The sequence below is a fragment of the Somniosus microcephalus genome, chromosome 14, assembly GCF_052327205.1.
Source record: "Somniosus microcephalus isolate GS21.2 chromosome 14, FLI_Smic_1.0, whole genome shotgun sequence".
NCBI lineage: Eukaryota > Metazoa > Chordata > Chondrichthyes > Squaliformes > Somniosidae > Somniosus > Somniosus microcephalus.
This window is the reverse complement of record NC_141000.1, coordinates 64,195,141-64,215,875: the sequence shown is the minus strand read 5'-3', so window position 1 is coordinate 64,215,875 and position 20,735 is coordinate 64,195,141. Positions and strand designations below refer to the sequence as shown.

The window sequence follows — 20,735 nt, the reverse complement described above, 5'->3', positions numbered from 1 at the left end:
TAATGCTATTCCTGGCATTTCAGTAGCTTAATGTACTTTGCAGGATCCATTATTGGATTAATGTAAACCAATGCAATAGCCAAACTTTCATTTGATGTATATAACTAAGTACTGTTGCCCTTTGCGATAAACATTGATGAAGTTTTTAATAAATAAATGAGGGGCTGCAACGAACGTGTAGAATTTGCATCACTTCCTATCTATGTGCAATAGGCCCCATAATAGGTAGGCCCGATTTAACATTAACATTGAAAAAAAACTGCTGTGAAGTGGGTTACTATTAGCTTTATATATGTAAAGGAAATGTTATTGCCCAAGAGGATCAGACTTTGTAGAACAGTTGCTCCACAAATTCTTGCTGAACTTAGCCAAGTGGCTTAAATTAAAACTACTACCGCAGCAACCAAAGTTTGAAGTAAACAAGCGCAAAAGCTAACTTTTGGAATGTGTGATCAGCAGCATAAGAACACCACCAATGTGTACAATGCAGAAGGTACCTGCTAAAGAGTATGGAGTGGAGGGAATGGAGTGTAATAGTTGCTACATTATTAAAGGTTTATAAACCGTGCAAAGCCATTGGGAAGGCAAATAGTATTTTAGGTTGTATTGCTAGGACAATACAATATACAACTAAGAATACTAGCTTAGAGCTTCTGCTAGTGCAATTGGCCCAAACATGGCCAAACCAGCACAAGAGATCGAGGAAGTTCAAGCGCAAATCGAGTTTCCACGATCTTTAGTGCTAGTTTAAAACGCTGGAAGCCGGCCCCACACACAAAACGCCCCCAGATCGAATTAATCACCATGGCGTGTTTCCGCTAATTGCGCCCGTTTGCGAGCCTTCGAGGAGGATCTTAAAATTGAGCTTTTTTTGGCACAAGGACACTTTTTTTTAAAATTTACTAAGAAACTGACTACTGTACACCAATTTAACTAGTAAATGGTTCTGTATAGTCTTTTTTAAGTCATTTTCAGTTACTTAAAATCAGGTTACTCACAGGTGGTGGACTAGACACTGATTAAAAATGTAAATTTTTCTGTGAAAACCCATTCTCAGCTATTTTAGAAACATAGAAGATAGGAGCAGGAGGAGGCCATTCGGCCCCTCAAGCCTGCTCCGCCATTCAATGAGATCATGGCTGATCATCCAAATTCAGTACCCTGTCCCTGCCTTCTCTCCATATCCCTTGATCCCTTTAGCCTTAAGAAATATATTCAACTCCTTCTTGAATATATTTAATGAATTGGCCTCTACTGCCTTCTGTGGTAGAGAATTCCACAGGTTCACCACTCTCTGGGTGAAGAAATTCCTCCTCATTTCTGTCCTAAATGGCTTACCCCTTATCCTTAGACTGTGACCCCTGGTTCTGGACTCCCCGACCATCGGGAACATCCTTCCTGCATCTAGTCTGTCCAGTCCTGTCAGAATTTTATAAGTTTCAATGAGATCCCCTCTCATTCTTCTAAACTCCAGCAAGTATAAGCCCAATCGACCCAATCTCTCCTCATACGTCATTCCTGCCATCCCAGGTATCAGCCTGGTGAATCTTCGCTGAACTCCCTCCATGGCAAGAACATCCTTCCTCAGATAAGGTGACCAAAATTGCACACAATACTCAAGATGTGGTCTCACCAAGGCCCTGTACAACTGCAACAAGACATCCTTGTTCCTGTACTCAAACCCTCTCGCTACGAAGGCCAACATACCACTTGCCTTCTTAACTGCCTGCTGCACCTGCATGCTTACCTTCAGCGACTGGTGCACAAGGAGACACAGTTCTCGTTGCACTTCCCCTTCTCCCAATCTATTGCCATTCAGATAATAATCTGCCTTCCTGTTTTTGACACCAAAGTGGATAACCTCGCATTTATCCACGTTATATTGCATCTGCCATGCTTCTGCCCAATCACCCAACCTGTCCAAATCATACTGGAGTTTCTCAGCATCTTCCTCACAGCACACACGCCCACCCAGCTTTGTGTCGTCTGCAAACTTGGAGATATTACATCTAGTTCTCTCGTCTAGATCATTAATATATATTCTGAATAGCTGGGGTCCAAGGACCAATCCCTGCGGTACCCCACTAGTCACTGCCTGCCACTCGGAAAAAGACCCGTTTATTCCAACTCTTTGCTTTCCGTCTGCCAACCAGTTCTCTATCCAAGTCAATACCTTGCCCCAATCCCATGTGCCTTAACTTTACACGGTAATCTCTTATGCGGGACCTTATCGAAAGCCTTTTGAAATTCCAGATACACCACATCCACTGGTTCGCCCTTATCTATTTTACCAGTTACATCCTCAAAAAATTCCAGTAGATTAGTCAAGCAAGATTTACCTTTTGTAAATCCATGTTGACTTTGTCCGATCCAGTCACTGTTTTCCAAGTGCTCTGCTATTACATATTTTATAATGGACTCTAGCTCTCTGTGGTGTAGCAAGGACAGTTGGTAAACCAGGTCCCTTAAGTATATAATTTAACTGTAGTGTAATTGGTGGGATTGATTTGATTTAATTTAATTTGAATTAATTAAAGCGTAAGTCATGGCAGGAGAGCTCGGCCCCGTGGCATGCTCCTCCTGCGCTATGTGGGAACTCAGGGACACTTCCTGTGTCCCTGATGACCATGTGTGCAGGAAGTGTATCCAGCTGCAGCTACTGGCAGACCGCATTGCGGCGCTGGAGCTGTGATTGGATACATACTGGACCATTTGCGATGCTGAGGACGTCGTGGATATCACGTTTGAGCAGTTGGTCACACCGCAGGTAAAGGTTGCACAGGCAGAAAGGGAATGGGTAAGCAACAGGCAGAGTAGTAGGCGCAGGCAGGTAGTGCAGGAGTCCCCCGTGGACATCCCCCTCTCAAACAGATATATCACTCTGAATACTGTTGAGGGGGATGGCTTATCAGGGGAAAGCAGCAGCAGCCAACTTCCGGGCACCTGGGGTGGTTCTGCTGCACAGGACGGGAGGAAAAAGAGGGGTAGAGCTATAGTGGTAGGGGATTCTGTTGTAAGGGGAACAGATAGGCATTTCTGCGGCCGCAAACGAGACTCCAGGATGGTGTGTTGCCTCCCTGGTGCAAGGGTCAAGGATGTCTCAGAGCGGCTGCAGAACATTTTGGAAGGGGAGAGTGAACAGCCAGTTGTCGTGGTGCATATAGGTACCAACAATATAGGTAAAAAATGGGATGAGGTTCTAAAAGCTGAATATAGGGAGTTTGGAGGTAAATTTAAAAATAAGACCTCAAAGGTAGTAATCTCAGGATTGCTACCAGTGCCACGTGCTAGTCAGAGTAGAAATAGAAGAATATTTCAGATGAATACGTGGCAAGAGGAATGGTGCAAGGGGGAGGGGTTCTAATTCCTGGGACATTGGAACTGGTTCTGGGGCAGGTGGGACCAGTAAAAACTGGACGGTTTGCACTTGGGCAGGGCCGGGACCGATGTCCTAGGGGGAGTGTTTGCTAGTGCTCTGGGGGAGGGTTTAAACTAAAATGGCAGGGGGTTGGGAACCTGAGCAGGAGACAGAGGAAATGGGAAAAAGGATAAAAGCAAAAGATAGGAAGGAGAAAAACAAAAGTGGCAGAGAAATCAACGGTTTAAATCAAACAGGGCCACAGTAAATAATAATTCTAATAGGTCTAAGAGCGTTAAAAAAACAAGCCTGAAGGCTTTGTGTCTTAATGCGAGGAGCATTCGTAATAAGGTGGATGAATTAGCTACACAAATAAAGGTAAACAAATATGATTTGATTGGGATTACGGAAACATGGCTCCAGGGTGGCCAAGGCTGGGAACTCAACGTCCAGGGGTATTCAATATTCAGGAAAGATAGGCAAAAAGGAAAGGGAGGTGGGGTAGCATTGCTGGTTAAAGAGGGGATTAACACAATTGCAAGGAAGGATATTAGCTCTGATGATGTGGAATCTGTATGGGTAGAACTGAGAAATACCAAGGGGCAGAAAACGTTAGTGGGAGTGGTATATAGACCTCCCAACAGTAATGTGGAGGTTGGGAATGGCATTAAAAGGGAAATTAGAGAAGCGTGCAATAAGGGCACAGCAGTTATCATGGGTGACTTTAATCTACATATAGATTGGGCTAACCAAATTAGTAACAATACTGTGGAGGAGGAATTTCTGGAGTGTTTACGGGATGGTTTCCTGGACCAATATGTCGAGGAACCAACTAGCGATCAGGCCATCTTAGAGTGGGTATTATGTAATGAGAAAGGATTAATTAGCAATCTTGTATGAGGCCCCTTGGGTCAGAACGATCATAATATGATAGAATTCTTCATTAAGATGGAGAGTGAAGTAGTTGACTCAGAGACTAAGGTCCTGAATTTAAATAAAGGAAACTACGATGGTATGAGGCGCGAGTTGGGTAGGATTGATTGGGGAATGTCACTAAAAAGTTGACGGTGGATAGGCAATGGCAAACATTCAAAGACCGCATGGATGAACTACAGAATTTGTTCATCCCAGTTTGGCATAAAAATAAAACAAAAAAGTGACTCAACCGTGGCTAACAAGGGAAATTAGGGATAGCATAAGATCCAAGGAGAGGACATATAAATTGGCCAGAAAAAGCAGCAAACCTGAGGATTGGGAGCTGTTTAGGATTCAACAAAGGAGGACAAAGGGATTAATTAAGAAGGGGAAAATAGAGTATGAGAGTAAGCTTGCAGGGAACATAAAAACTGACTGTAAAAGCTTTTATAGATGTGTGAAGAGAAAAAGATTGTTGAAGTCAAGCGTAGGTCCCTTGCAGTCAGAATCAGGGGAATTTATAATGGGGAACAAAGAAATGGCAGACCAATTATTAAATATATATTTTGGTTCTGTCTTCACAAAGGAGGACACAAATAACCTCCCAGAGATGTCGGGGAACATAGGGTCTGATGAAAGGGAGGAACTGAAAGAAATCAGTATTTGTAGGGAAATGGTGTTAGGGAAATTGACGGGATTGAAGGCCGATAAATCCCCAGGGCCCGATAATCTACATCCTAGGGTACTTAAGGAAGTGGCCCTAGAAATAGTAGATGCATTGCTGATCATCTTCCAACATTCGATGGAATCTGGAACAGTAGCCATGGATTGAAGGGTAGCTAATGTAACCCCACTATTCAAAAAAGGTGGTAGAAAGAAAATGGGGAATTACAGACCGGTAAGCCTGACATCGGTAGTGGGGAAATTTATTAATAAATCTGCACCTGGGAGAAGAAAAAGGAGGGGGAGACGCAGGTGCAGAAAGGGTGGAGAGCAGAGGGAGAAGTGAGGAGAGGGATAGGAGGGATGAATAAATGGGAAGGGGGATAGGAGGAGGTGGGGAGAGGGTGAAAGTGACACGGAAAGTCCGTATTCCTTGAATACATCAAGGAATATTTTTTTAATGCAAAAAAAATTAAGTTCTAAAACGCTGCCCGCTTACACTGGTACATGGCAGATTTTACATTCAGTGATAGGCAAATGAGTTTGAGTGGAAACTTGTGCAAAATAAACTTCTGAAAATAGCACAATTTTGAGCACAATTTGTGCCCGGATCGCCAATGGAAACTCTTGACCACTATATTTAGATACGAGGCCTTGGTACAGCCACATATCGGGCAAGGTGTCCAGTTTTGGGCAGGAAATAGTGGGGCCCTGGGAAAAATTAGAGGAGGGTAACCAAAATGATAGCTAGTCTTAAGGATCGTCATTATCAGGATAGGTTTAATGAGTTGGAGCTACTTTTATGAAAGACACACAGGCTTTGAGAACACAATGAAGTTTTCAAAATGATGAAGGGATTAGATTTTGTTCAGTTGGATAGGTTATTTAAGATGACTAGGAATGGGAGAACTAGGGAGCATGCATATACAATATGTAGGCAAGAGTTAGATTAGATACTAGAAAGCATTTCTTTTCAGAGTCAATGGCCCCAATTTTAACTGCCCCGGCCTGGCAGAATCGGGGAAGGGGGGGCAGTTAAAATAAGGCGAGTCACATACCCCCTCTGCCTTCCCACCATGTCCTGATATTAATCTGCTCTCTTGCACAGGCAAGCAGTACACCCGTAGGAAGAAAGCAGGGTCCGACTTTAAATATCCAGATTGGGTCCAATGATGTAATCAGGGCCCAATTTGCAGTTGGAGGCCTGAACGGGGAGCAGTGATGGCTTCCCACTCACTTCCTCCCTCTCCCCACCTCCTCCTATCCCCCTTCCCATTTATTCTCCCCTCTTCTCCCTCCCCCCAATTCTTCCTCTGCTCTCCACCCGTTCCCGACCTGCTTCTCCCCCCTCCTCACTACTACTACAACAACATCACGCATTTATATACCACCTTTCTACAGAACAAATGGGAAACTGTTCAACCTCCGTTGCCTCTAGTCCAGATCCAAGGTCGTCCCATCCTCGGTCATCGAATTACAGTATGCAGACGACGCTTGCGTCTGCACACACTCTGAGGTCGAACTCCAAACCATCGTCAACACCTTCACCGAAGCGTACGAGAGCATGGGCCTTACACTAAACATCCGTAAGACAAAGGTCCTCTACCAACCTGCCCCCGCCACACAGTACTGCCCCCCGATTACCAAAATCCATGACGAGGCCTTGGACAACATGGACCACTTTCCATACCTCGGGAGCCTACCATCAACAAGGGCAGACGTCGATGACGAAGTCCAACACTGCCTTCAGTGTGCCAGTGCAGCCTTCGGTCACCTTAGGAAGAGAGAGTGTTTGAAGACCAGGACCTCAAACCCAGCACCAAGCTCATGGTCTACAGAGCAGTAGTAATACCCGCCCTCCTGTATGCTTCAGACATATGGACCATGTACAGCAGGCACCTCAAAGCACTGGAGAGGTACCACCAACGCTGCCTCCGCAAGATCCTGCAAATCCATTGGCAGGATAGGCACACCAACATCAGTGTTCTCGCTCAGGCCAACATCCCCAGCATGGAAGCTTTGACCGCGCTCGATCAGCTCCGATGGACGGGCCACATCGTCCGCATGCCCAATACGAGACTCCCAAAACAAGCGCTCCACTCGGAGCTCCGACACGGCAAGAGAGCCCCAGGTGGGCAGAGGAAACGCTTCAAGGACACCCTCAAAGCCTCCTTAAAAAAGTGCAACATCCCCACCGACACCTGGGAATCCCTGGCCCAAGACTGCACAAAATGGAGGAGAAGCATCCAGGAAGGCGCCGAACACTCCGAGTCTCTTCGCCGGGAGCAAGCGGAAGGCAAGCGCAAACAGTGGAAGGAGCGCACGTCAACCCAAGCACCCCACCCCACCCGCCCCTTCAACCACCGTCTGCCCCACCTGTGACAGAGACTGTAGGTCCCGCATTGGATTCATCAGTCACCTGAGAACTCATTTTTAGTGTGGAAGCAAGCCATCCTCGGTTCCGAGGGACTGCCTAAGAAGCACCTTGAACATCAGAAAATGTTCCAAGATGCTTCAAAGGAATGTAATCAAACAAAAGTTGACACCAACATGGGGCAGTTTGCAAGGACAAAGGGGTCAAGGGTGGCATTTTTGAGGAGGCGGCGACGACAGCAGATTTGAAAGGGAGGGGACATCTGCACACCTCACCTTACACCTCTCCTTCCCCTCCTCTGCCGCTCCCACTCTCCACTCTCCTCCACATACTTTCTTCGACTCTTTCCTCTCCCGTGCACTCTGCTGAAAGGTGCCCTGGGTCCCTGTGTGCAATGCCACAGGAGACTGAATAGTTCTCCAATAAAAATTAAAAACTCTGATTTGTGTTGACTATTGTAAGCAAAATCTGAGTGTTCTGATTTTTTTTTATTCTAAACTATCCTCTACACAACTACAAACTGACTTATTAACAATAGTGGATCTCAAGTGGCATTACACATGGGAAATCAAAGGATATGTTATTTTATACAATGAATATTTTAAGAGGGCCACTGATTTATGATGATTGAATAAGTCAAATCGCATTTTTATTACACACAATTCTGGAGGTGATGGTGGTATTTTCACCTTCAAATTACATTATATGCGTATTTTCATGGAAATTATTATATGCTTGTGTAGCTATGTACTCAGTTTTATCTATCAATTAAATCTTTCCTTTTTAAAAAAAAAATCCAAGCCACACGGAGACTTGAGGTTACCAGTAGGTGTGTAGGAGTACTGGGTAGCGGAGATGTATATTTTGATGTTGCTAGGAGGGTGGTTCTGGGGTCTAGAGCAGTGATGGGCAAAATATGGCCCGCCAAATCATTCTGTCCCGTCCAGCGGGCCAGATAGAAAAAGAACGCAAGCCGGAGCTCTAGCTGCACACTAGTCATTTTCACTTCTCGTGGGTCAGAGATGGATCATTACTGCAGCCAGGGAACACACAGTAATACTTAATTCAATTTAACAATTTGCAAAAGAGATTCTCCCCGGCCCGATCTTAAAGGGATCCATTCCACGATTCTGGACCCCAATGGCGGACAGAATGCACTGCGTAATCGAATATGCCCTATCCATTTTAGAGTTGAGTCATGGCTGCTCATCTCCATGACTCTTTTACTGAAGAGACTGTCGCTGCATCTTTCCTCTCCCGGTACCCAGTGTATGACGGCAGGGGTGTTCTCATATCCGTCTTAAACATAGGAGTGGATTCTGGAGCACAAGGGCTCCAGGTAATGCCACGCGATTATAGAAACTGCACATGCCCTCATCGCTTATAGAGCAGCGTGTTTAGTCTGCCATCATTTTTGTGGTCAATATTGTTTCGGTCGTAATGGAGGTCTCTTCATTTCAACCTTCCTGTAGCCGGGGAACCGTGATGTTGGTATATTTCTACTCGCTGGGTCAGTGTTCATGCTAATTGGAACCTCTGTTGAGTCTGGACTGTGCTGGGGCTGATAATGATTCAGTGCGCAAAACGCTTTGAGAACAGCCCCGTACAAGCGTAACCTTGAAATCAGATAGCAAAATTAGGAACAATGGATACCTGCATGGGGTACTGGAAAAAACATGGCAAATGGCCAGCTTCACAGTCAAACATGTAACCCCTGTATGTTTTCAAAGACAATGCAAATGTAGCTGGTTGGTTACAAAAGCTCTTACTCAGGGGTGGCCAATTATTTGGGCTGGAGGGCCACTTAACAATACTGCACACGCAGTATCTCTTCCAGTGGCAGGAGCTGGTGAGTGGCCTGCACGGGACCTCACAATCGGTGCGCAACCACACACCCTAGGGGGAACATTGGTGTGCAGCCCTCAACAGCTCACCAAAGCTTGTTAAGCAGCCCTCCAGCCCAAATAATTGCTCACCCCTGGTCTAAAGGCACTGGGGAGGTAAGTCATAGGATTGTGTATAGAGGGATATTGGGATCAGGGAATAATGGAGAGTTGAAAACTTTGGCATTGGAGTATGGAAGGAAACTCCAGGGTCTGGAGTACTGGCAGTGATGTGGTGGTAGAGGGGTGCTGCAATTTAGCAGCGATAGGAGAGTGGCCTTGGGTTGAGGGAATACTGGGTTGTGGGTAGCAGGACACTGGAGCATTAGGGAAGGGTGTTGCTGTTCATAGGACTAGTGATAGGGGGAAATGCAAGAGCTGTGGGAGTGATGTCTCGGGGGTGTAGGGAAGTGGTGAAAGCAGGATGTTGGACTGGGACAGTCGTGTGAGGACGATAGTGAAATCTGTAAGCACAGCGGTGGATCCTCAGGCATAGGTGATCAGAGATGGAAGTCATGGGTCTGCAAGCACCAGAGTGGAAAGTGGAATCCCAAGGGCTGGGACCAGTTCGTGGAGTGTTGTAGGATCTGGGAGCATGAGACGTAGGTTCCAGTTCTACTAGTCAGCTGCAGCTAGTCAGGAAGTGGAAAGATGCAGAAGCGAGTCGGGCAAGAAGGCATATTCTCACAGGCTGTTGAGAACAATGCCATCTGCAACTAGCAGACGCTTACTGGTAGCTAGGAGCACTAGAACTCGAGTGAGCCACCATGAAAGAATAAGGCAAAGAGAGTTAAGTATAAGAAATAGGGATTAAAAACAAGAAGGCCCGACAGAAAACAGGAAAATGTTGCAGGAAGTAAGTGCTATAAAAGGAACCAGAGGGGAGATGGGGAGAATTATTTTTTTACAGTGAGGTGTTATGATCTGGAATGCCCTGCCTGAAAGTGTGGTGGAAGCAGATTCAATTCAAAAGGGAGTTGGATATATACCTGAAAAAAAAAATGCAAGGCTATGAGGAAAGAACAGGGCATTGGGACTAATTGGACAGCTCTTTCAAAGACCTGGCACAGGCACCTTTTGTGCTGTATGATTCTATGAAAAATTCCTTACTACACACTAGCAGGTGTCCTGTGGTGTTGTGCAAAGTCAGAAGATTATTCCCCTCTTTCTCTCTCTCCCCCGTGTCTTTATTTCCCCATCTCAGTCTTTTTCTCCTACTTCTCTCAAGGTGTCCCCCCAGTTCTCTCTAACTGGGTGTGTACACATGCAGTTATCTCTCTCCCCCTCCCCCAATGCCACCATATCTCCACCAATTTCTCCCCCTAGATCCCCCAGTCTCTCTCTTTCTCACTCCTCCCTCAATCTGTCCCTCTCCTCCACAACCACCCCCCCCTCCAATTGCACCCTCTCTCTTTCTCCCCGATATCTCTTTGTCTCTGGGGGAGTCTGTGAGGGCACCAGGATGGTCGGAAAAGAACTTAAATGCTAGTATAGCCATGATAGCCTATGGAACCGGGAAGCTGGAGGGGAAATCCAACTATACTGGATAACAGACGAAAGGCGATGAGGTAGATGGTGTGGTCAACTATCACAGGCCACAGAGGTGTCAAGGAGGGATAATGCATCACATTCACAATCATAAACGAATTTCATTTGAGACTTTGGTTAGGGCCATTTTGGTGCTCTAGCAGGGGCGGAAACCTGATTGGAGCTATTCAAGGATGGAATTGCAGGAAGATGAGCATGGATTTGGAGGAGACAAGAAATTTGGAGCGGAAAGGGAAGTTAGTGATGGGACACTAGCATGAACAGAGGGGTTGGCAACATGGGACAGTACCCAAGGAGAGGAACCACTTACAATGTCAGTTAGCATGGGGGCTAGTAAGAAAAGTTGGGTAGTCAACAATTTAGTGGGACTGGGGTCAAAGGAGCAGGTGGTGTGTCTCACAGACTTGACAGCTCGAAGAGGACCTGAAGGGAGATAGGAGAGAAACTGGAGAAAGGTGTGGGTTTAGGAGCTGGGGGAGGTTTGGCTGGAGAAGCAACAGAGTCAGCTGGTATAATGAAGTACATTAAACGTGAGTTGTTTCTGAACTAGATGATAAACAGATCACATGCTACATACAACCATGTATTTATTAAAATTAGAGCTGCTCAGGATGTTTGAGAAACCTACAGTTGCAGAGCTAAAGATGACATTATTGTGTCCTAATCCAAATGATTCTGGTCTTGAAACTACAAAAAATTCAACCCATTGATAACTTTTTTTCCTGTCATCCGTAGCAATGATTTTCTTATTTTATCAAATGTTTAGTTTTTATGTTTCCCCTGCAGGGCAACTGAAGGCAAATTAGGATAAAACATATGACTAAGATTTAAGTGCTAACATAATCACAGGCTTCCTGGCTATTCTTGCCAGACAAGAAATATGCAATAAGCAATGCAACACTAATTGATCATTTCAACTTAACTGACCAAGCTTTTTTATTTACAAAAAAAATACTTACTGTATGAAGAGTATCTTCCAGCAATGGTATATTCTCTTTAACGCTATTCCACCTTAAATTCAACTCTGACTTCACATAATCTGTAAGAGAATTGTGAACTGCTTTAAAATAAATTTAACAGTCCCCATTTTAAACTATATTATGTGTGCATTACACATGGTTTGATTTTCTTTACCTGCTTTTAATGATTAGGTGGAGAGATTAAAAAATATATTTCTTCATTGTCACTGGGTCAAAACACCAGCAGTGTGGGAGCATCTTCACCATACCAACTGCAACAATTCAAGAAGACCCACCACAACCTTCTCAAGGACAACACTAATGGGCAATAAATGCCAGCTTTGCTAGCAACGCCCACATCCCGAGAATGAATAAAAAAAATAACAGTTGATCATTATCTTGAAGCTGTCTAAGTAACGTTGCAATTGAATTGATCAGGGTTGTCATTTGCTACAATGCACTATTTTAATTCATATAATCTGCCAGGCCAAGATGCATGTGACTATGAATAACATGGAAGAGAATTACTCTCTCTTTATCTGTGAGTTGACCTGAATCTAATTAAGTAATCATTCTTAATGCAGCCCATTAATGATATATTGGATAATGGTGTGCAGACCACATCATATTGCAAATGCTGAATAAGGACAAGAAATACTCCATTCCTAAAGAAGTGGAAGATAGGAAACAAAACTCAGCATCATAACTGATTCATTAAAAAGTTAGAAGAATTTGTATTTATATAGTGTCTTTCACACCCTTATCAGGCCGTCCCAAAGCACTTTATAGCCGATGACATACTTACTGTTCTGCATGTATTTTAGGTATAGGAGCCAGAATAAAAGTTAAAAACAAGTTTGTACGCACACATTTTTCACTTGTTTAGGTGGCTTTGGAATCTGCCCTGTAATATTATCAGGGCCAGCTTCCTGAGGTAATAATTGCACCATATGATGAGAAGTGCTTCATCTACTTTCTTCCAATGAAACTGGAATTAACCAGCCCTGTGTAAATACATACAAAACAAAAATGATATACGGTGCAGCCTCCATCATCCACACTCCCAATTATCCTACTTCTCAATTATGTCAGAATTTTCTAGGGAGAAAGTGCCACGCAAGACCTAAAAACTTTGTTTCTTTTTATATTTTATGGTTTCTTGGTGAACAAAACTACATTTCTTTTCTTATTTGTATTGTGCTTGTCTCCATCCCTGTACCTAAAGTATTGCTATATCATACATGCAATTCAAGGACTCTCGATTATTTGTCAATTTCAATTAAACACTGGGCAACCTTACCCTTAGTGAATAAGAAGCCGTATATTAGATTAAGTTGTAGGTTTATCTTGGAAAAGATGGTATCTTATTACAAACTCAGTCACCACTTCAGTGCTCAGTTAGAGTCACTTATGTGATATCATATTACATAGAAATTACAGCACAGAAACAAGCCATTCGGCCCAACTTAATGCAGTTCTGTCCAATAAAAATTGCTGACTAGCCACAGGTGTGACTATAGTGACACCGTTTTAGGCACATGCACTAATTTTAGTAGAAAAAGCCTTACACAGTACAGGTAAATGTATTTCACGTGTACATTTACTTAGCAAACATCTACCACTATTCAGGGTGAAATTTTGCAGTTTTTGTCCAGCAGTTGTGGGAAGTACTTTGACTTCATCGGAGTGATTGCTAAGAATGTAGACTTGCACGAGAGACGCCACATCTGCCCCAGCGCTACATCCAGAATGCCGTTTGATGCCGATTGCCTTTTGCCTGGGACAAGCCCTGCTGGAGCTGCTCATTATTGGTTGGGCTTTCTCTCTTCTGTTGGCCTGAAGTAGTTATTCTGATCGGTCGAATTGACCATGATGACAGCTTCCATCTCCAAACAATGTTACTGGTGTTTCCATGGTGCTGAAGTCTGGCGTTTTCACCCATGTTACACACCAATCAGCAGTAACCAAAGAAGTAGAATGCACACAACTATCAAAAAACACTTGCACACTCTGCATTTTGGTCTTACCATTTTATCACTACACACACAAAAGGTTAAAGTACATGTGCGAATATGAATATCGAGATCACATGCCCAATGACAGACTATTACTCATTTTTTATTTACTAATCAAAACTGAAATTAGCCACATGTGGCTAGTGACTAATGTATTGGACAACACTGTTATAATGGATATAACGAAATTGGTCAAGAGTAAAGATCTTATACACTAGGAAATACTCACGTGCTCAAATTATTGTATTTTAATTGTAGTTCATTGTCCATAATTTTACTTGCATATCAAAGTGAAGATTGTGACTCCACTTGTGACTACAGGTAATACTCCAATACTGGCTCGAGGCAAAGAACATCAAAAGTGTCTCACCCTGGGCCCAGCCCAAGTGCCTCTTAGTGGCTGGTTCAAAAGAAGCATTGGTCAACACCCCAGCTGCATGCCCACCCTCTTTGGTCAACAAACATGCATGATGTGGAAAGTGAACTAAATTAAAATACAAAAGAACAAGTTGACTTCTAGTGAGTCCATGGTACGAATAATGGGTGGTCGGCACTCAAACACAAAACATGTCATAATACATGGTGATATACCATGGTCAAAATAGTGGCAGCATTATGTTTTAAAGCTTTCACATTTTGTACAAGTATTCACATCACATTGTAACTAGCAAAATATATTTTCAACATTTCGATACTAAGGTTATGGGGATACAGTAGTGTAATGGTTATAGTACAGGACTAGCAACCCAGAGGTGCAAGGTCAAATCCCACCATGTCAAGTTGTGAAACTGAATTCAATAATCCTGCTGGATTGTCATAAAAACCCAACTGGCTCACTAATATCCTTCAGGAAAGGGAACATGCTACCCTTACCTAATCTGGCCTACATGTGACTCCAGTCCCATACTAGATTCAATGTCTCCCAAAGTGGCATTTAACTCAGTTGTAAACAACCACTAAAAAGTTCATAAAAATTGGAGTGGCCCATCAATAATGTCCAGTCGACCTTGCAAAGTTCTCTTGGGGGCTGTTACCCAAGTTGGGAGAGCAACAGGCTGACGTAGTCATACTCACAGAATCATATCTATCAGCCAACATCACCATCCTTGGGTAGGTCTACTGACTTCAGGTCAAACAAAACCAAGGAAACGTCCTGTTGATCACCAGAAAATAACCCCCCATATAACAAATAAATCAGTACTTCTCCACGTTGAATACAACTTGGAAGAAACACTGAGGGAAGGAAGGGCACAGAATGCACTCTGAGTAGAGGATTTCAAGATTGGCTCAGTAGTACTACAACAGACCGAGCTGGCAGCAATGGACATTGCTACCAGACCAGTGAGGGAACCAACGAGGGAGTAACATACTTGATCTTGTCCTCACCAAGATCACCTACTTTAGACATATCAATTCACAACAACAGTGGTAGGAGTGACCACCATGCAGTCCTTGTGAAGACAGAGGCATCTCCACGGTGAGGACTCTCCAACTGCGCTAAGTGGAACAAGCATAGGACAGATCTAACAGCCAGACACCAAACCTCCATGGGGCACAAAGAATTACATAGTACCATAATTTGTAACCTCGGGAATTGAAACATCCCTCACTCCTCCTTCCATTATCTGGGACTCCTCCTTCCATTATCTGGGAGACCAACCCTGGTTCAATGGGGACTGTAGGAGGACATGTCAGGGCAGCACCAGACATACCTTAATGAAGTGCCAACAGTACTGCAGCATACTGATTGGAAGAGAGATATGGGAAACCATCAGCAGCTGTAAAATAAAAAGCAAATAAGGCACTAGTTACAATAGCCAAGGACCCAACAGAGATCTATAAAGTTTTTTTTTTGATGTGTAAGACATTAGTCAGATCCCATCTTCCAGACTGCATGCAGATCAGGCTATCCAATCCTAGGAAGGTTATTGCCACTGAAGACACATAGGCCACAAAACAGATAATTCTGGGCATCAGGAACTTAATCGAAAAAGTAAGAATGTTGGAAATGCACAGATGATGAGTTAGGATCTGTAAAGTGGAGAGTTAGGTTAACATTTCTAATGTAGAACCTTCAGACAAAGCAACTACAGGAAACTTTGTTATCCGGAGGCGAACCGTCCGGCAAGCTCGAGCCACCGGCGAAAATCAGGAGCCGTTTTTTATTCTTTTCGTTTCTTTTCTTTGCATTTTTGGACAGTCAAGCTCTACAAGGTCTGTAGCTAAGCAACAGCTTCAGCTAGAGATGCTACAGAGACGCTTGCCGACTGTTTAGAGGCTGTTGCTAAGCAACAGGGTTTGTTGATTCATATGGAGATGAAAATCTCCGTATGTTTCAACATTAGCTCTGGAGAGTCCGGCAGTTTTGAGGGAACGGCAGCAGCTCGGTCCCGTTGGTGCCTGATAGCACAAAGTTTCCTGTACAACTGAAAGACAATGGCCCAGATTTTGCTGGAGCAGGGCATCTCGCGGCATACCCAGTTACTTAGACTTTTTCCCTCACCTTTCTGCTTGAAAAATTTTTGCCCTGCAAGTTGCTGGAAGTGCGAGTTGATAACGGCACAGCGAGGGTAATGGAGTATCTGGGACCTTGGTGAACGATGGGACCAACAGTCTATCTCAACCAATGAGAATTAAGGATTGAGAAAGAGGAACAACGGAGAAGGAAATAGGGTGAATTAGAGTTAAATCAGGTACAGAAAGAGAAATTAAGAGAGGGAAAGACTGGATTGAGACAGAAAGGAAAAGTAAGAATTAAAAAAAAAAAAACAATTTACTACTTATAGGAATGAGACGCCACAGTTTAAATTGTTCTCTTTCTGGCTAGAGAGGTTGAGTGGCATTGCAGGAACATACATCTCGTTGTTAAAAAGGTACTTCAATTGTTAAGTTCCAACCTTAACTTTTTGCAGTGAATTAAATTGGCAATTAATGTGCAAATGCAGCAATTTCATGAAACTCACGAGGAGGTTGAGGGCGCGCTGCCGTTTTCGTAAGTCTATAGGTGGAGTGGAGCAAATCGTGCAGCAACTTGTGGCAATTTGTAATTCATTGGGTCTCTCTCCCTCGCCACAAGTTGCTGGACGATTTACACATTAATAACAGTAAGCGCCATTAAACTCGCTGTTATTTTGGCAGCAAAATCTGGGCCATTATCTTTTTAGATGGATGGACCTGCTGGGTATTTGACAGTATTTACTTTTTTTTTTAATTTCCAATATTTTCAGGTGTTTTTTTTTATATAAAGTGTCTTATCAGGAATTCCTATAATGAAGCAACATTAAGGAAGCCAGTCTTGTTTTCGTTAAAAGAGGACACAAGGTGATCTAATTGAAATTTTCCAATTTGTATGAAGGCGATAGGAAAAATTAATCAAGTTAAATAATCCGCTCTAGCAAAGGATTCAAATACCAAGGAAACAATTTAAAAGTGAGCAAGTTATGAGTGAAAAGTGAAGTCATGAGGAACATTCTCATCCAATGGGTAGCAGATTTGTGGAGTAAATAACCACAGAAGACCACTGAAGCAAACAGTATAAATAAGCTCAAGCAATATCTAGATATATTTCTGTAGAAAGGACGAATTTGAACAAGTGAGCAGACGGCATGAAAAGGAGAGAAAATAGGGTTGATTTATGAAAAAAGGTAGACTTGTTTAAGTCTGCTGAACATTTTGTGTACCTAAAACTTATGTTCTAAAATCATAAAAATCAGCCTTGGCTCAGATGCACTCTCATACCTGATTTAGGTCAGGGCTTCAAATCCCACTCCAAGACTTGAGCACATAAACTTGACTGACACTCCAATGCAGTAGGGAGTGAGTGCTGTACTGTTGGAGGTGATGTCTTTCGGAGAAGATGTTAAATCAGGGTCCCAAGTGGATGTAAAAGATCCCATTGCACTATTCGTGAGGAGCAGGTGAGATCTCCTGGTCAACATATATCCCTCAATCTATATCACTAAAAAAGTTTAATTAGTCATTTATCTCATTTTTGTGGGACCTTGCTGCGTGAAATTTGGCTGCTGAGTTTTGCCTACATTATAACAGTGATTGCGCTTCAAAAAGTACTTCAATAGCTTTGAAGCAATTTAGGACATCTTGAGGTCCTGAACGCCCTTATAAAAATGCAAATTCTTCTTTTCTCTTATTCATCTGCTCTATTATTTCCCTTTATATTTGGCCTGTCGGCCCTGCACTCTTCAGTAATTAAAGCCTTGCTCTGCATTGTTCTCCACTGTTCCATGCTCGTCTTTCAACCTCTATTAATCTGCTGACTGAAAAGGAGAGTTTTTCAATACTGGCCATAATCTTCCAATCCTCCTTAGATACAGGGGGGGTGCCAGAGGACTGGAGAATTGCAAATGTTACACCCTTGTTCAAAAAAGGGTGCAAGGTTAAACTCAGGCTAGTCAGTTTAACCTCGGTAGCGGGGAAGGTTTTAGAAATTATAATTCAGGACTAAATTAACAGTCACTTGGACAAGTGTGGATTAATTAAGGAAAGCCAGCACGGATTTGTTAAAGGCACATCGTGCTTAAGTAATTTGATTGAGTTTTTTGATGAGGTAACAGGGAGGGTTGATGAGGGCAATGTGGTTGATGTGGTGTACATGGACTTCCAAAAGGCACTTGATAAAGTGCCACATAATAGGCTTGCCAGCAAAGTTGAAGCCCATGGAATAAAAGGGACAGTGGCAGCATGGATATGAAATTGGCTAAATGACAGGAAACAGAGTAGTGGTGAACGGTTGTTTTTTGGACCGGAGGAAGGTATACTGCGGTGTAGAAACATAGAAGATAGGAGCAGGAGTAGGCCATTCGGCCCTTCGAGCCTGCTCCGCCATTCAATGAGATCATGGCTGATCATCCAAATTCAGTACCCTGTCCCTGCCTTCTCCCCATATCCCTTGATCCCTTTAGCCTTAAGAAATATATCTAACTCTTTCTTGAATATATTTAATGAACTGGCCTCCACCGCCCTCTGTGGCAGAGAATTCCACAGGTTCACCACTCTCTGGGTGAAGAAATTCCTCCTCATTTCAGTCCTAAATGGCTTACCCCTTATCCTTAGACTAAGGCCCCTGGTTCTGGACTCCCCGGCCATCAGAAACATCCTTCCTGCATCTAGTCTGTCCAGGCCTGACAGAATTTTATAGGTTTCGATGAGATCCCCTCTCATTCTTCTAAATTCCAGTGAGAATAAGCCCAATCGACACAATCTCTCCTCATACGTCATTCCTGCCATCCCAGGCATCAGCCTGGTGAATCTTCGCTGCACTCCTTCCATGGCAAGAACATCCTTCCTCAGGTAAGGCGACCAAAACTGCACACAATATTCAAGGTGCGGACTTACCAAGGCCCTGTACAACTGTAGCAAGACATCCTTGTTCCTGTACTCGAACCCTCTTGCTACGAAGGCCAACATACCATTTGCCTTCTTAACCGCCTGCTGCACCTGCATGCTTACCTTCAGCGACTGGTGCACAAGAACACCCAGGTCTTTTTGCACTTCCCCTTCTCCCAATCTATTGCCATTCAAATAACAATCTGCCTTCCTGTTTTTGCCACCAAAGTGGATAACCTCACATTTATCCACATTATAGTGCATTTGCCATGTTTCTGCCCAATCACCCAACCTGTCCAAATCGTACTGGAGTTTCACAACATCCTCCTCACAGCATACCCTCCCACCCAGCTTTGTGTCGTCTGCAAATTTGGAGATATTACATCCAATTCCCTCGCCCAGATCATTAATATATTGTGAACAGCTGGGGTCCTAGGACCGATCCTTGTGGTACCCCACTAGTCACTGCCTGCCACTCGGAAAACGACCAGTTTATTCCAACTCTTTGCTTTCTGTCCGCCAACCAGTTCTCTATCCAAGTCAATACCTTGCCCCCAATCCCATGTGCCTTAATTTTGCACCCTAATCTCTTATGCGGGACCTTATCGAAAGCCTTCTGAAAGTCCAAATACACCACATCCACTGGTTCTCCCTTATCTATTTTACCAGTTACATCCTCAAAAAATTGCAGTAGATTAGTCAAGCATGATTTACCTTTTGTAAATCCATGTTGACTTTGTCCGATCCTGTCACTGCTTTCCAAGTGCTCTGCTATTACATCTTTTATAATGGAATCTAGCATTTTCCCCACTACCGATGTCAAGCTTACCGGTCAATAATTCCCCGCTTTTTCTCTACCACCCTTTTTGAATAGTGGGGTAACATTAGCTACCCTCCAATCCGTGGGTACTGTTCCAGAGTCTATCGAGTTCTGGAAGATGACCAGCAATGCATCTACTATTTCTAGGGCCACTTCCTTAAGTACCTTGGGATGTAGATTATCAGGCCCTGGGGATTTATCGGCCTTCAGTCCCATCAATTTTCCTAACACCATTTCCCTACAAATACTGATTTCTTTCAGTTCCACCCTTTCATCAGACCCTATGTTCCCCGGCATCTCTGGGAGGTTATTTGTGTCCTCCTTTGTGAAGACAGAACCAAAATATGTATTTAGTTGGTCTGCCATTTCTTTGTTCCCCACTATAAATTCCCCGGATTCTAACTGCAAGGGACCTACGCTTGACTTCACCAATCTTTTTCTCTTCACATATCTATAAAAGCTTTTACAGTCAGTTTTTATGTTCCCTGCAAGCTTACTCTCATATTCTATTTTCCCTTTCTTAATTAATCCCTTTGTCCTCCTTTGTTGAATCCTAAACTGCTCCCAATCCTCAGGATTATTGCTTTTTCTGGCCAATTTATATGTCCTCTCCTTGGATCTTATGCTATCCCTAATTTCCCTTGTTAGCCACAGTTGAGTCACCTTTTGTGTTTTATTTTTATGCCAAACTGGGATGAACAAATTCTGTAGCTCATCCATTCGGTCTTTGAATGTTTGCCATGGCCTTTCCACCGTCAACCCTTTGAGTGCCATTCCCCAATCAATCCTACCCAACTCGCTCCTCAGACCATCGTAGTTTCCTTTATTTAAACTGAGGACCCTAGTCTCTGAGTCAA

At 43.6% G+C, this 20,735-nt stretch overlaps 1 protein-coding gene across 4 annotated transcripts in view; it reads right to left on the bottom strand.

Moving 5' to 3' along the window:
* The window catches only part of zbtb20 (zinc finger and BTB domain containing 20), a 374,550-nt gene that overhangs the window by 182,971 nt on the left and 170,844 nt on the right, over positions 1-20,735 (bottom strand). For 3 of the 4 annotated variants that reach the window (XM_086006585.1, XM_086006588.1, XM_086006587.1), the window contains exons 2-3: positions 15,428-15,493; positions 11,701-11,780 (exon numbers count right to left, since the gene is read on the bottom strand). The gene's annotated coding sequence lies outside the window, so the exon portion shown is untranslated. The remainder of the gene's footprint in view (positions 1-11,700; positions 11,781-15,427; positions 15,494-20,735) is intronic. The other variant, XM_086006586.1, reaches the window with a different exon arrangement.